Below are 14,838 nucleotides of genomic sequence, written 5' to 3' on the forward strand. Positions count from 1 at the left end.
TTTATTTGAGATAGATTTTTTCCCTTTTCCCCCTTTTGTATCTTTTTCTTTCTGGCATTCTGTTGTATGAGGAAACCTCTCATAACGGCTTTACTAGCATCCCCCATGACTCTTGTTTCTACCTCTGTATTTATGTTTAGTTCAAAATAATCTTTTAGAGTCTTTTGGGCCTTTCCCACCACCTGTTCATTCCTCAACAACCCATCATTCATCCTCCATCTGAAGGAACCCTGCAGATACACTTTCATTTTCAATAACACTGCATTATGGTCAGAGCATGTCCTAGGGCATATTTGAATTTCTGATACCCTTGAAGCTAAATCTCTGGTAATCCATAAGTAATCGGTTCTCGAAAATGTTTGGGACGAATTTGGGGGGAAAGTGTAATCTTTCTCTGTAGGATTTCGTAGTCTCCATATATCTGACAGATCATATTTGTCCCCATATCAAAAAACAATTTTGGAAGTCTGCCTGCATTTTGTACTTTTTGCTCTTGTGATTTATCCATAAGTGTAGAGACTACTCCATTCAAATCCCCCATTAGTATTATTTTATAATCCAGATATTCATTGAGCTTTAAATCCAAGTTTCTAAAAAATTCCACTTTTCCATCATTTGGTGCATAAATTCCCAATGTTTATCGCCTTGTGCTGTAATTTCTACAACAATGTATCTCCCTTCCTCATCCTTAAACAACAACTTGGGGTTCCATTTTTCTTTAATATAAAAAACCACTCCTCTTTTTTTTAGATGAGATGAAATCCTGTCCAAGTTTTTTATTCTGTAAGATTTTTCTATGCAGTCTGGTAACATGTGTTTCTTGTAGGCAAATTATATCCAAATTGTGTTTCGCCAAAACATGAAAAACTTGGTGTCTTTTTTTTTTTTTTGAGAATTTAAACCATTAACATTCCAGGAGTAAATTTTTAAGGACATCTTGATTTTTTAGGGGCCTTCTGCCCCGGCATCCAAAGGAGGAGAACTTTCCAAGCCAAGTTCCTTTGCGTTTTTCTCCAGAAATCTCTCTTTCTCTCCCACAGTTCTGATTTTTTTGTTTCCTCCCTTGAAATTTAAAGGAGAGACCCTCTGGGAATTCCCACCTGAAGAAAATGTTTTTCTTCCTTAGAGCAGTTGCCTTGTCTGTGTAGTTATTTCTCAGGGTTAAGAAATGTCTTGGGACTTCTTTGAACAGAATCACGGCCTTTCTGTCTATCTTTAAACTTTTTTCTAATGGTGTCCTAATATAATATCTCTTTGTTCTTTTGTTTTAAAAATCACCATACAGTCATGTGTGATTTTAGAGTCTTTTTTAGGGCCAAATCTATATGCTTTGTCAATCCACAAATTTAATTCTTCTTTTGAAATCTACCAGTAAGTTGAAAATTCTTCAATGAGCCAGCCCCTTAGATTGTCCTGCTCCTTCTGGGCTACCCCTCTCAATCTCAAATGGGTCTCCCTCTCCTTCATTTGAAGAAACGCAATTGAATTTTGCGTTTCCTGCTGAATTGTTTCTAAATCCCGGACCCTTACAGTTTCCAATTGTGCAAATCTTGCCTCATGTAGTTACATCTGATTTCACTGCTTTCAGTTCCTGCTTGAGTTCCACAAAATCATTCCTCAAATATTGAATAGTCTTTTGATTCCCTCTTACTTCTGTTTTAATTTCCTGAAGAAGTTGCATTACAGAGTCTTCAAATGTTGGTGTTCTAGAGTCTCTTCTTGGCTTAATTTTTGCTTTCTCTGGTCTCTCTGGCTTCTCTGTCTTGTCTCCTTTGGCTCCCCCATCCATACTCCCCCCCCAGGTCAACTACAGTCACGAGGGGGAGATAGCGAAGAAACAAGCTAGGTTCCCACATTTCAAAAATCCCCACTCCAAAATAAGAGTCTCCCCCCCCCACAGTCTTTTAATCTGTGCCAATCTTTTTTTTACCCCTCTAACTGAGTCCCCAAAAATTTATTTCCAGCCTTTAACTTAGTAACCAGAGGGTACAGATACAGTTCCAAATATTTTAGAGTTCTGGCAGCTGTAATGACTTTGTATTTTCCAAAGCGGAAAACGAAAGTTGAAAGTATCCGATTCCTTTGTTACGTCACAATGGAGTCTAGCCTTCCCTCACCTGGGAGGTCTGCTTCCACAAAGAAGATATAACAGTTCAAACAATTCACAAATTCTTCTGCAGGGAAATTACTTTTAGTCTTTTTTTGCCCCCTTCCCTCTGCTAGAAAGGGGTAATATAATACACTTGAAGATTTTCTAAGAAAAATTAAATTAAAGTAGCGGATTTTGGTAACGTTAGCTGCTTTCACTTTTGCTTCAGCAGAAGGGATCGACCTCCATTTTAAAATCCCTTTCCTTCCCAATTTGTAATTCCAATTTAAGTCGCTTTACTCATGAATTTCAGAAGATTTAGATCCAATTTTCTTTGGAGGAATTGGCCGCTCACGATCGCTGGAATCAGAGCTTTGCACTTTGAAGGAAGCGAATTGATTCCCAAGTGCCACTGTCTCCAATCCCGCTCGCACTCAGTGCTCTTTTTAGAGCTTACCGGGGAGTGGGGGAGTCATTTCCAGCACCCACAGGAACTCCGGGTCCTCAGAACACTTGATCTGAGGGTTTTTTGGGGTACTGATGCACTCTGGCGGTTCTCCCCTATCTTCAAAATGCCGGTGCCCTTTCCACGAAAGAGCTCCTGTCCGCCATAATCGGGCGAGCCAACCGGAAGTCCAGATGTGCTTTAAATGCTTGGTGTGGATGTGACATTTAGCCCTTTGGCAGCTTTCTGTATCACCACCTCGGTTTCCTGTGCATCAACAAAGCTATTAAGCCCACTAACAGCTGTTTCCCTTTTGTCTGTAATATTGTCTCCCTCCTCCTCAGGATTTAGTTTAAAGCTCTCCTGATGAGTAAACACATTCTTGCTGACCACTGTGAGGTATAACCTATCTCTTGCCAGACGTCCATCCTCAAGGAAGCAGAAACCATGGTGCAAGAAGCCAAATCATTCCTGACAACAACACCAGAGCAGCCACTGATTTACCCCCAGTATCTTCCCCTCTCTTCCTGGGCCACAACCTTCAACAGGAAGCAGGGATGAAAAAAACCACCTGTACCCTAAGGCCCTTCAGCTTCTAATCCAGAGTCTTAAAGTCCCTTGCTATGTCAATGTCTGGCAGTATCTCAAAAACAGACATGGAGAATATGATATGAGGAGAGGAAAGAGGGATTTCCGCATAGTTCAGTTTGGGCAGCTAGCAAGCAGAGGGTGGAGAATTTACTAGCCTAAACATTTCTTCTTCTTCTTCTTTAGCCTAATGAGTCCTGGGAATGCAACAGACGTCTCTGAATTATTCCTCCGTGGCTTCCCAATCCAGCCAGAGTTCCAAGGCTCCTCTTCCTGCTATTCCTCTCCATGTACCTGCTGGCCTTTCTGGGGAACGCAACAATCATCTTCTTGATCCGTTCTGATTTACGGCTCCTCCAGGCTCCTATGTATTTCTTCCTCAGCCACCTTGCCTTTGCTGACTTGGTCTTCATCTCCACCACCATCCCTAAAGTGCTAGAAAACTTGTTGTCTCAGAAAAGGACCATCTCCTATCATGGCTGCCTGGTCCAGATGTTCTTTTTTATGTGTTTTGGCAACTCAGACAGCTTCCTGTTGGCTTCCATGGCCTACGACCGTTACGTGGCCATCTGCTTCCCCCTGCGTTATTCTGCCCTGATGAACCGTAAGCGTTGCCACTTCCTCGCAGCAGTGTCCTGGGTTATCCCTATTGCCCACTCTCTGCTTTACACCATTTTGATGTCCCACATGTCTTTCTGTGACTCTAGAGAGATCCCACATTTCTTCTGCGATCTTCCTTCTGTGTTGGAGATCACGTGCTCTGACCGCAGTGTCATAGAAATGCTGATTCCAACTGAAGGGGTGGTGGAGATCCTGGGGCCGTTTGTGCTGGTCATTATCTCCTATATGGGCATTTTCTACACCATCCTGAAGATTCCATCCAATTCTGGAAAGAAAAAGGCTTTCTCCACGTGTGGGTCCCACATTGCTGTGGTTGTCTTGTTTTATGGCTCTGTGACCTGGGTTTATTACAAGCCACGTTCCAACAGCACAGATCCCAAGAAAACTGTGGCCGCTGTCATGTTTACCATGGTGACCCCTATGCTGAATCCCTTCATCTACAGTCTCAGGAATAGTGAAATGAAAGCAGCCATGAAGAGGATCATTGGGCACCATTTTCATTAGTGTCTTTTCTGTCACACCTTATAGTAGCAGGAGTGGGAGCCAACATCACTTGGATAGCAGAGCACACAGATGGTGTGTGTGCTTTCGGGTCTGTTTTAAACTTGGGCCCAAATGTTGGGTATCTGTAATGGAGAAACGGACTGCAATCTGTCTTTCAGGTATTTGGGGCCAGCATCTGCTAGGATTAGCTGAACTACCATAAGCAGATATCTTAATCCTAATACTTACAGTAAAGATCAGCATCATAATCTTATATTTGCCTTATATTAACTATCACTCCCCTGTAAGTAGTAATCAGACTTCAAATAGATAATTAAATCTTCCAAGAGTAGATATATGATTCAGGAATAGTATAGGCAACCAAATGGTCTTTGCATTATTCACTCACACAGGAAGTTTCCCCCTTCTCTATAGGGTATAGCTGGATTCAAAATAACCGTCTCCCTTGTTCTCTCTTTTTTTAGCATGTGACTGTGGTATATTGTTACACCAACGCTTTAGGGGGGGGGGTTGGTTCACTGGGGACTTATTTTACCCTTTAGATATAAGTTGTGTATATGTGCTGTATGCAGTGTTTCTCAAACTTGGGTTTCCAGCTATTGTTGAACTACAACTCCCACAATCCTTAGCTTGCAGGACCAGTGGTCAGTGGTGATGGGAATTCTAGTTCAACAACAACTGAAGACCTAAGTTTGAGAAACACTGACTTAATGATTGCATAGCTGCCCATATATGTGTAATCTTCCTGCCCAAGACAGCACCCATTTAGAATCATAGAATCATACAATTGCTGAAATGTAGAGTTGGAAGGGACCCTGAGGGTCATCTAGTTCAACCCCTTGCAATGAAGGAATCTCAACTAAAGCATTCATGGTTGATGGCTATCTAACCTCTGCTTAAGAACCTCCAAAGAAGGAGAGGCCACCCACGTCCAAGGAAGTTCGTTCCACTGTCTTCAGAAAGTTTTTCCAGATGTTTAGCTGGAATCTCTTCTGTTTCTGTGTATCTGAAGAAGTGTGCATGCACACGAAAGCTCATACCAAGAACTAACTTAGTTGGTCTTTAAGGTGCTACTGGAAGGAATTTTTTTATTTTGACTATGGCAGACCAACACGGCTACCTATCTGTAACTGGAATCTCTTGTAACTTGAAGCCATTGATTCAGATTGTACCCCCTGGAGTAGGATAAAACAAGCTTGCTCCATCTTCCATGCCTCACCTTGCTTCATGGGTGGGCCAGCCCTAGTGTGAACATCTTGCCAGCTAGAGAGTGTGTAGCAAATTTTGAATATCAGAACACCACACTTTAAATGCTTCCCGATACAAGTCTGCCTTCAGAGGTCTATGGAAGCAACTACTCTATTCCAAACTTAAAAATGGAAAGTGTAATGCTGGTGGTCAACAGAAGAGGTTTAAAGACTGTCTCAAGGCAAATCTTTAAAAATGTAGTATATACACTGAAAACTGGGAAACACTGGCCTGTGAGTGCTCCAGTTGGAGAACAGCCTTTACCAAAGGTGTCATGGGCTTTGAAGACACTCAAACTGAGCTTCCTGTTTCCGGCAGTGGGAAATGACTGACTCCTGTACGATTGGATCCCAGCCTTTCGCAAATTCTTCGCGGCACTTTAGCAGAAATGCTCAGAGTTCCAGGTTCTTCACTACAGTGTTATTTATTGTGAGCTTTATATACAAATATCTACAGAAGCAGTTCATACAGTCAGACAGAGTACCTGGCTGCACCTTAAAGCTAGCATGAGCCAGACGCCTGTGCAGGACATGATTACACATATCGTGGGTTGGGACATTTTGCACATTCGCAACCTTAGACTTACACCATAGTACATACATATTAGTTCTAAGGTTAGCAGTTGCCAACACTGCCCAATTTTGCTTTATCTGGCACTGATCTCCCATGAAGTTTACTTCAAAGCCTGCTTTTGCCAAGTCAGGAATATGCAGGAGATTGTTTTGCATACCAGGCACACACAACACATTCCTGAATGTGTGTCCCAGCTGTGGGAACACAATCTCCCACTCACAGACCACATTAGCTTTCTGGCCTGTAGCAAGACTTACATGCTTTTTGTCTGAAGCCCTAGCATCAGTCAGCAATGCTTTTCTTTTACAAAAAGTTTGAGAAGCTCCGCTGTCCAGAACCCACAGCTCTTCATTTTCTTGGCCATCTGCAGACAGCCAAGTGGTAGACTCTCTCTGCTGCCTCCTGTGCTTCTGCTGGTTTTGTTGTTTTCTCGGACAGCTCCGAAGCAGATGACCACTGGACTTGCAGCAAAACCACCTTTTTACTTTGTTGACCACCGGCTGGTCTGCAGCAACTCCTCCTGGCTGTTTCTCCAGCTCCCAACACCTCTGCTCTTCCCGGCTGTTGTTCCCTCTGGGATGCTCCGACAGCTGGGCTGAGGTCGTCTTTCTCTCTGCACGCCTGTCCTCCTCTGCATACAACCGTCCGGTAACATATTCCAGAGTCAGTTTATCAGTCTATACCGACTCGAGGGAATTGACTAGCATATCATAGCTGTCGTCAAGGGAACTCAGGACTATAAAGACTTGTCCACTTCCCCCACAGGACTCCCTCTTAAGGCTAGCTTCTGGAAACAGCCTGTTAGGAACTTTAGGTGGTTTACCAGGGAGTCCCCCGGTTTCTTCCGACACCGGTACATTCTCCTGGTCAGTGTTATCAGTGAGCCAGCTGTCTCTTGCACATGGACAGCCTTGAGCGCATTCCATGCCTCACTTGCCGTCACCTTATCTGCTACGTAGACCAGCTGGCTGTCGTCCACTCCAAGGATGATCGTAGCCAAGGCTTTCTCATCCTTCTCATCCTCCTCAGGGGGCTGCGGTGAATCTTCCACCACTTTCCACAGGCCCTCACGCTTCAGGAAGTGTTGCATGCAGACCAACCAGATACTGTAGTTTGTGACCGTCAGCTTCTCCAGCAACATGCCAGCTCTGGACTGCTCCATACCTGCAGCTCACCTCCAGCACCCACGGCTAGATAACTGTCACCTGTACTCTTGCGCAGTGAAAGTGTGCTGGGTCCGTAACCCTGTCGCGAATTCTTCGCGGCACTTTAGCAGAAATGCTCAGAGTTCCAGGTTCTTCAGTACAGTGTTATTTATTGTGAGCTTTATATACAAATATCTACAGAAGCAGTTCATACAGTCAGACAGAGTACCTGGCTGCACCTTAAAGCTAGCATGAGCCAGACGCCTGTGCAGGACATGATTACACATACACCTGGCTGCACCTTAAGGCAAATATCGAAGACTCTTTCTCTCTGACCACACTCCTCTACCCCACCACCTTACTGCTGGACAGGTTTCCCTTTTAAACCGATGATAGCCAATCAACTGTCATTCTGAACCAGCACCTCCACAGAAAGTATTGCAGGATAATTGCATCAGCCCGTTGCATCAGCTCTCAACCTCAAGCCTGCAGACTTACTATCTCACACAGCATTCTGTGGATCCCAACAAGCCGTGCTGGTAATTCAGGGCTGATATGGGGGTAATTAGCCCTGGCAGACTCCCCAAGGTGGGGGAGGACTGTCTCGTAGATTGTCCGAGACTGCCGACTTGCATCAAGGTGCAAGCGGCAAGACACTGGGTCGCAGAGCACAATATGGCTGGCACTCTCCGATGTCATTCTCATAGCCGGGAATATCTGTTTGCAAAAATGAATAGATTTGGACAACAAACAGACATGGTCTGGACCGAAGAAGCCTAAGAAAAACCTGCAGAATTGTACAGTCCCTGGGGGTTTAAGCTCAGACTTCAAAGAGATTCTCATCATGGCGTTTGAATTATGGAGGTGTTTGGTATGGTTCCCCCCCCTTAACATCTACAATTGGTTTTCTATGCCAAGCCTCATTAAGAACTTTTTTTTTTAAGAGTACAGATGGATTTCTATTTATAATTAGGTATTTAATTCCGCAGCTTTACTTGACAAAGATGGAAGAGGAGGCAAGATGGTGCTTGTTAATATGACGCAGCATGGAAAAATATGATTCTCTCCCTTTCTTCGTGGGAAGCAGGAGCTATTTGCTGGCTGACTTTGCAATGATTTGAGATAACAACTTGGGACAATATACAGTGCAGCTGTTTGCAAAGGTTTTTCATTATGAATGAGAGAGGAGGCTAAATGGATGTCTAGCAGGCCCCCCTCTAGGGCCTGGAGGGGGGAGTGTGCGGTCTCCAGAGGCTGATCGATCACCAAATGACTGATATTTGTGGAATACAGTTTATTTACAATGCAATATTGCAAACAGTTTTGCCCAACAATTTAATGTGGAAGGTACTGATTCATTAAAGCTCAAAAGGAAGGTTTGGACAACAGCCTGGATCGGAAGGATTAATGACTGGGAGTTGCTGCGGCATTAAACTTCAGATAACAGACTTGGATAACATCCCGGATTGGAATGGAGTCAGAGGAAGCTGTGCTGGTAAAAAGGCAGTTGGGAAAATATATACATACAAATAAAGCTGTATTCGATGGATGAAAGGCTATATGATGTTTGACATGATTGAGAATTGTGGAACCAGGGACGGAGAATTTTAAAGCGTTAAAATCGGGATGTGGAAAATATGGAAACAATGAGAGGCAGGACTGAGATGTGGAGATATGCTTCAGAAGTCAAGACTATGGGGAGCTCCCATATGGGGATGGTTCTCACATTTCCAAGTCAGACTGCATTGTTAGAAAGACATCTCAGGGTAGATCCAGAATCTGTGGTTTTCGATGTCCGAAAAATTGCAAGGACATTATTGCCCCTGTGAAATGAAACCAAGGTGACTGGGAAAATACTTAGTGCTCAAAAAACCCTCAAAAATATGGAGCGGGCAGAAGCCCAAGCATCCAATTACACTTGGGGTAAGAGCAGTGGCGTGCGGTTAATTTTTACGTAGGGGCACCAGCTTGCCAGGGCGATGGGGGGGTGTTGATGTTGTGCCCGTGAGCATTGCGCCTACTTCCCTAAGCTGGGCAGAAGCTTCCCGGGCTTTGGGAATGAGGCACCAGGCTTCTAACAGGATGCTGGAGCTCTGCTGCCTCCTTACTACAGCTAGGTGGGCTTTGGGAAGGTGGTGGGAGGGCTCTAAGACCCTTCAGAGCACCGCAATCAGGCTCCTGGATGAAGTGAATCAGCAACCTTATTGGCCTGCAGGAGCAGCCAATCAGGCTTCTGGAGGAGGTGACTCCGCAACCTGATTGGCCTACAGGAGCAGCCTGGAATTAGCCAATCACACGGGGCCCATTGTGTAAATAATGTAGTCATACCTCGGGTTGAAATTGCTTCAGGTTGAACGCCTCCAGGTTGCGTTCCGCGGCAACCCGGAAGTAACAGCTCATTACTTTCGGGTTTCACCGCTCGCGTATGTGCAAACGCTCAAAATGACGTCACGCGCATGCGCGGAAGCGGCAAAACATGACCCATGCACGCACAGATGCGCCGTCACGTCTTACGTTCTAATCAAGATGCAAACGGGGCTCCGGAACGGATCCTGTTCGCATCCCAAGGTACCACTGAGGTACCTAGCCATTTTGGGGAAAGTTTCATTCATTGCTACTATGAGCTGAATAAAGCGCAGGAAGTTCACACTCAACTCCGAGTATATTTCAAGCTTGTTCCCAGTTGTGGAGCAAACCAGAATCCTCCAACATCCATACTCAAAGGGAAAAACTTTTCTAGACTTCCGGAGGCGGCGCCAACGGCAATGGTGGTCTCCTTCTGAACGGGAGGAGAAGCTCCGCGGAACCTGGGGGTCTTACCGCTACGGCGCAGCGGAGACCCGGAAAAAAACGCAGGCGGGAGAAGCCTGCGGCCGTGGGACCCGGCGGGTGCCAGAAGCGCCCCCTATTTAGCAAGGGAACCCCGCGAGGGGCTCCGGAGTGGAGTGGGGGCGGCGCGGCGCTGAGGGTCGATCGCTACTTCCGTGGAGTGAAGCCGCAAAGCTGTTGCCGGAGAGCGCTGTACTCTTTCCTTTGAAATTCGGATTACAAACTACAACCCGTGAGTAAGATCTCTAAATCGGGAGATCAGAGGATTGGATTACCTCTGATCGAAAAAAAGACATTGAACTTGGCTCTGAAGCGGGAAAGACGCAAAAAGGAAGTCCGTCTTCCGCTCTTGTAGAAAGAAGCAAAGCAAAGACCTTTAAAGCTAGAGCTACAGAAATTAAATCAAAAAGACTCAGACTTTAATGCCTGATGTAAGAAAAAAAAACCCTGAAGTGAGGGGGAGAGGAAAGCCTTTGAACTTAGAATCATAGAATCATAGAATCATAGAGTTGGAAGAGACCACAAGGGCCATCGAGTCCAACCCCCTGCCAAGCAGGAAACACCATCAGAGCACTCCTGACATATGGTTGTCAAGCCTCTGCTTAAAGACCTCCAAAGTAGGAGACTCCACCACACTCCTTGGCAGCAAATTCCACTGTCGAACAGCTCTTACTGTCAGGAAGTTCTTCCTAATGTTTAGGTGGAATCTTCTTTCTTGTAGTTTGGATCCATTGCTCCGTGTTCGCTTCTCTGGAGCAGCAGAAAACAACCTTTCTCCCTCCTCTATGTGACATCCTTTTATATATTTGAACATGGCTATCATATCACCCCTTAACCTCCTCTTCTCCAGGCTAAACATGCCCAGCTCCCTTAGCCGTTCCTCATAAGGCATCGTTTCCAGGCCTTTGACCATTTTGGTTGCCCTCCTCTGGACACGTTCCAGTTTGTCAGTGTCCTTCTTGAATTGTGGTGCCCAGAACTGGACACAGTACTCCAGGTGTGGTCTGACCAGAGCAGAATACAGTGGCACTATTACTTCCCTTGATCTAGATGCTATACTCCTATTGATGCAGCCCAGAATTGCATTGGCTTTTTTAGCTGCCGCGTCACACTGTTGGCTCATGTCAAGTTTGTGGTCAACCAAGACTCCTAGATCCTTTTCACATGTACTGCTCTCAAGCCAGGTGTCACCCATCTTGTATTTGTGCCTCTCATTTTTTTTGCCCAAGTGCAACACTTTACATTTCTCCCTGTTAAAATTCATTTTGTTTGTTTTTGCCCAGTTCTCTAATCTGTCAAGGTCGTTTTGAAGTGTGATCCTGTCCTCTGGGGTGTTAGCCACCCCTCCCAGTTTGGTGTCATCTGCAAATTTGATCAGGATGCCCTTGAGTCCATCATCCAAGTCGTTGATAAAGATGTTAAATAAGACCGGGCCCAAGACAGAACCCTGTGGCACCCCACTAGTCACTCTTCTCCAGGATGAAGAGGAACCATTGATGAGCACCCTTTGGGTTCGGTCAGTCAGCCAGTTACAAATCCACTGAGTGGTAGCAGAGTCAAGACCGCATTTTACCAGCTTCTTTACAAGAATATCATGGGGCACCTTGTCAAATGCCTTACTGAAATCAAGGTAGGCTATATCCACTGAGTTCCCTTCATCTACCAGGCTTGTAATTCTTGAGATTTAAGGAGATTTAAGGAGCTGGAGAAGAAGAAAAAGAGAGACCACTGCCTAATCCCTGATATTGGTCTGCCAGAGACAATAAGAAAGTGTTGCACCGTTTATAAAGATTTGTAACTGTTTGAGATTACTCTGCTTTTGAACTGGAAGGGACTCTTTGTAGCAGTTGGAATTGGAAGAACTTTCTGTAATTGTTGCCTTTTATTGAAAAGTGAAAGTAGGACAGGACTGCCTTTGGAAAATTGCCTTGAAAGTAATACTGTTGCAAAAGTACTCCCCTAGAGGAGGCCTGGAATATAGCTGGGGACTTTCCATTACAAGGTCTAGAAATTTTCCCATCGGAAAGGAATTTGAACCGCGTAAGCAACCTTGAACTGTTGAATAACAAAGCAATGGATCAGGATAAGCCCCAGCCACAGCCAACAAGAATTAAAACCAGACAACAACAAAGAAGACAATCAGTAGCAGCACCTCCTGTTGTAGAAAAAGAGGACATTGGACAGACTGTTGCAAAAAGTACAGGTGCTGAGGAAAATTTAAGTGCATCATTAGACAAAATATTTGGAGCTTTGGAAAAACTGTCAGCTAAAATTGATTTAAACACCACAACCATTAGCTCCAATACGCAGGCTATTGACAGATTGGTACAGGAATCTAAACTGACAAAGAAAATTGCTGAGGAAGCTAGAGAAAAGGTGCTGGTGGTAGAAGGAAAACTGCAACCAATCAACAAGCAAATAGAAGAGCACAAGGCACAATTGTCCTTATTGGAATTGAAAGATAAACAGGCCAATCTGAGGATTAGGGCAGTACCGGAATCAGAAGAAGGTAATTTGTCTGAATTTCTTACGCAGGAATTTGAAGATTTCTGGGGCCTCGATCCGGAGAAAGACTTTAAGATAGTGACAGCCTTCAGACTTGGCAGAGGGAATAAAGAGGGAAGAAAGAACAAGGTAAGAGACTGTTTAATTACACTTGGATCTAAAGAAGAGAGAGATAAAATACTGGGCCTACACTATCAGAAATCACTCGAAATAGAGGGTTCAAGGATAGAAATCTACAAAGATATCCCAAAACATCTACTGGATCTTAGAGCGAAATAGGGAGACTTGATGACCCTGTTAAGAAGAAACAGTATTGTCTTCCGGTGGGAATTCCCCCAGGGGCTGTCCTTTACATACAAAGGGAAAAAAGTCAAAATAAAATCGGAAGAGGATAAAGAGAAGTTTTTGAAGGTGCACGAGGAAGACTTATATAAGGAAGCGGACAGTAGAGAACAAAGGCCGAGACCAGGAATTTTAGACCCAACAAAGCCAACACTGGAGGATAAACCAAAAGCGACACCACCCACAGACCAAGAACAAACATTGGGAGCAGTTGGAGGAGAAGCAGAATAACTTCACAATGTCTCTGCAAGTATTAAGTTGGAACATTCGAGGTTTGAATTCCCCAGACAAGAGGGGAAAAAAATTTCATTTGTTGAAAAAGGAAAAATTGGATTTGATGTCTACAAGAAACCCACGTGACCAGAACACACAGGAAAGTGTTAATTAACAAAAGACTAGGACAAGAATTTATTTCATCTGACAAAGTCAAAAAGAGAGGAGTGGTGATTTATGCAAAGGAAAATCTAACACCCAAATTTGTTTTTAAAGATGATCTAGGAAGATATGTAGCTATTGAAGTACAATTCCAAGGTGAGAAATTTTTGATAATAGGGATATATGCACCAAATGAGGGGAAATCGGAATTTTACAAGAAATTGCACGGGACATTGCTGGACTATATGGACTTAAACATCATTATGCTTGGAGATATGAATGGAGTGGTATCGACAAATATGGATAAGTCAGAAAGACAAGTGGTGACAAAAGACGGAAGACTACCGAAAACTTTTTTTGAAATGACAGACAATATGGACTTAATTGACATTTGGAGAACTAAGAACCCCCTAGGAAAAGAAGGGACTATTTTCTGAAGCCCAAAAGACCTGGACAAGGATTGACCAAATCTGGATAACTAGAGGAATGGCTCCCAAGATTCGCAAAATGGAAATCTGCCCAAAAACATGCTCCGACCATAACCCTGTAAAGATGGAAATGAAACCAACAGTGACTGGACCCTTCAGATGGAGGATGAATGACGCCTTGTTTAGAGATCCAGAAACTATTAAGAAGGCCCAAAAAAACCATAAAAGACTATTTTGAGATAAATTTAAAGACTACAGTGGAAAAAAGAACAATCTGGGACGCAAGCAAAGCTGTGATGAGAGGGTTTTTGATACAACAAAATGCAATAAAGAGGAAAATCCAAAATGAAAAAAGGAGAAGATTTTGGAGAAAATAAGAGAAGGAGAGAAAAAACTTAGAGTTAAACCAAAATCCCAAGAGATCTTGAGAGAAATTAAGTTATATCAAATACAATACATGAAATTGATAAATCAGGACATTGAATGGAAAGTTAAACAGATGAGACAACCTTCGAATCAGCTAATAAATGTGGAAAACTGTTAGCATGGCAGTTGAAGAAAAGACAAAAACTAAATACAGTCCCTAATCTTGAAGTGGATGGAAAAAACATTCAGAAGCCACAGGAGATCATAAGCTGCTTCCAGAGATACTTTAAAGAACTCTATACACAAGGGCCGCAGATGGAGTCGAAAATTGATCAATTTTTGAATACCAATGGATTACAGGTTTTAAGTTGAACAAAATGAAAACTAAGGTTTTGGAGAAAAACTTGACACCGATAGAAAGAGAGAGGTTTCAGAGTGAAACAGATCTAACATTAGCAAAGAAGGTAAAATACCTGGGGGTGAACATGACATCTAAGAATGTAAATCTATTTAAAGATAACTATGAGAAATGCTGGTCAGAGGTGAAAAAAGATTTAGAAATTTGGACGAACCTGAAGCTTTCCTTGCTGGGTTGAATTGTTGTCATTAAGATGAATGTATTGCCGAGGATGTTATTTTTATTCCAATCATTGCAAATTATTGATAAGATGGACTGTTTCAAGAAGTGGCAAAGAGATATATCTAGATTTGTCTGGCAGGGCAAAAAGCCCAGAATAAAACTTAAAATTCTTACTGATGCTAAAGATAGAGGGGGGTTTG

At 43.6% G+C, this 14,838-nt stretch overlaps 1 pseudogene across 1 annotated transcript; it reads left to right on the forward strand.

Moving 5' to 3' along the window:
* The first annotated feature begins 3,312 nt into the window (after positions 1 to 3,312).
* On the forward strand, positions 3,313 to 4,249 carry LOC308577262 (olfactory receptor 1E5-like; annotated as a pseudogene). The gene has a single exon. The product of its transcript is annotated as an olfactory receptor 1E5-like (transcript).
* The last annotated feature ends 10,589 nt before the right edge of the window (positions 4,250 to 14,838 follow it).

The sequence above is a fragment of the Podarcis bocagei genome (assembly GCF_964188305.1).
Source record: "Podarcis bocagei genome assembly, chromosome: 17".
Lineage (NCBI taxonomy): Eukaryota > Metazoa > Chordata > Lepidosauria > Squamata > Lacertidae > Podarcis > Podarcis bocagei.